This window comes from Cucumis melo, unplaced genomic scaffold (genome assembly GCF_025177605.1).
Source record: "Cucumis melo cultivar AY unplaced genomic scaffold, USDA_Cmelo_AY_1.0 utg000475l, whole genome shotgun sequence".
NCBI classification, from domain to species: domain Eukaryota; kingdom Viridiplantae; phylum Streptophyta; class Magnoliopsida; order Cucurbitales; family Cucurbitaceae; genus Cucumis; species Cucumis melo.
In genome coordinates this window covers 1-2,500 of record NW_026124011.1, presented here as the reverse complement: position 1 = coordinate 2,500, position 2,500 = coordinate 1, and the positions used below count along the sequence as shown (strand labels likewise).

Below are 2,500 nucleotides of genomic sequence, written 5' to 3'. Positions count from 1 at the left end.
ATATAGTTAGTTATATATATCGCCTCCTTTATTACAGTTCTATGGGGAACATCACATGTCGTACTCTATCAAAAATTTATATTTTCTATTTAATGATAATGAAAAAAAAATTCTAAAAACAGAATTCCGAACATTTCCTATAAACATCTTATATATATATAAGATATTAGATTTAGATAATAGTAATCGTTTATGTTCTGGGGTTTACATATACTCATAATCGCTATTAAAATTGTCATTAATAAGGATTTTTTTATGGTTATGGAAACGAATCAATACGGATGGATTAGTAATGATTAGTTATCTATCAATTTTTATTTATTTAGGTAAGGTATCCATTTTTGGATTGTTTTCTTATATCATTAGGGAAACCGAATTTGCAATTTCAATCCAAGAATCATTTATGAATTCACAGTCAATAGTTAAAGTTAACGGTTCCCATTTGTCCTGATTTTTTGCTTTTGTGAATGAAAATCCACATTTTTTTTTCAATAGAAAAAGCAAAGTTTTGCGGTTTTTCGTTTTAGATATTGTGTGTTGTAAGATACTATCTATCTAAGAGATAGAGCCAATCCAATATTTTGTATCGTTTTGGCGGCATGGCCGAGCGGTAAGGCGGGGGACTGCAAATCCCTTTTTCCCCAGTTCAAATCCGGGTGTCGCCTCAGCAACAAACAAAAGAATCAAAATACCCTCTTCTGTTTTGCTGATATAACTTTATCATTTTTTTTAGAAGAAAAGCATCTTTAGATTTGCTTGATTCTAAGCATCGTTGGGGTTCTCTAAAATGTTATAAATCCTTGCGTATAGGTTTCGTTTCCAGAATTTAGTAGAGTAATGAAAAATAATCGTTAAATCTTGAGATGATAGCCCTTCGACTACTAATGTAGTGTCTACTCATTGGGTCTTGAATTAGGGAATATAATTTCATTTTTCCTTACGGAAAGGAGGAAGATACTTGATATACGGACTCATGAAAGTATCTGAGTACTCGAGCATTCAATCAATATTATATTGAATGAATAATTGGCTTTTTTTTTTATTTTAATCTTAAAAAAAGAACTTATTTCTTTTCGATAAGCTCTAACCACGCATGTAATAGGCCATCCCATCTTCCGATTGTCTCTATGAAACAATCGGGGGGACAGTAAAGATTAGATCAAATGAGAAAGGAATAATAGTAGGGTTATGTGATAGATACTATCTTGATTCTCTATTTTGAGACTTTTTACTTAATGTAATGAAATGCAGGACAACAAAAGAAAGACTAGGTCTTATTATTCCTACATGTTACTAACATTCTTTTGATACTTCCAAGAGTTTTTCTGCCTCTTTTATTTATTTGTACTGAATTTTTTCGATTATACTAGAAATCATATAATAACTTGGGATAATTCGATTTTTTGTATTGTTTCATCAATGGTGTTGTGCCCGAATCTCTTTTTGACTATGCGCTAGTGATTCCACTATTATTAGTGAATAATAATTATTAGTGAGCAATAATGGAATAATTCTTTTATATTCATAGAGATAGGGGACATAATTCACATGGATATGGTAAGTCTCGCTTGGGCTGCTTTAATGGTAGTCTTTACATTTTCTCTTTCCCTCGTAGTATGGGGAAGAAGTGGACTCTAGAAGTACTACTAATTGAAAAATAAAACTGTATTGTTTTTGGTTTATTTTATAGATCGTTCTGCAAAACTTTTTTTCTTTTATTTTGAAAAGTAAAAAAAAAAAGAGTTCGGATTATAAGTTTTTAAGTGGATCCATACTTTCAACACGAAAGAACATAGACATAGTGGTTGTCCAATGAGATACTACGCATAATAATATACTACCTCATAATAAGATAGTACCTCGGGGTAGCCACCCACATATTACGTGCTTACCACTTCTTTTATTTATTATTATTAGTATTTTAGTTATTTTCAAAATAGGATTTTTTCTTGTTTTAGGGAACTCATTTCATATCATGCTTCAAACGTTAAATAAAAATGGGGTTTGCTAATTCTTTTCGAAATCCGAAGATAAAAAGTTCCCATGGAACCGAACTCCTGGATCATCTGTCAACTGCTCAATCAATTACTTCTTTCGAATGCTAAAAAAAAATTAGTGGCCTTTCGATTATTTGATTTCAGATTCATTCTAATCAACATGAATTATGAAGCAAAGAAATAGAATTGGGCCACTATGTATATTAGATTAATATTACATATATGTAATTGATATGATATCTATATATAAATAGAAAGATATATATTGTATATTCATCTATATTCAAATTGATCGATATTCAACCTCTATTTTTATAGAGTACAATTTTATATTTATACACTTCAATAACAATAATAGATAGTATGGTAGAAGGATTCATATATTTCTTTCTACCATACTATCGGATCTTATCGAATACTTCTCTCGTAGAATACTGATAATTCTAGTCCGCCAATTTCATTTAAGACGCGAAATTTTAATGCTTTTCATTTTTCTTATCTTC

The 2,500-nt window shown here is 30.1% G+C and overlaps 1 non-coding gene across 1 annotated transcript; it reads left to right on the top strand.

Moving 5' to 3' along the window:
* The first annotated feature begins 593 nt into the window (after window positions 1–593).
* On the top strand, window positions 594–665 carry TRNAC-GCA (transfer RNA cysteine (anticodon GCA)). The gene has a single exon. It is a non-coding gene; the product is annotated as a tRNA-Cys (tRNA).
* Window positions 666–2,500: the final 1,835 nt, after the last annotated feature.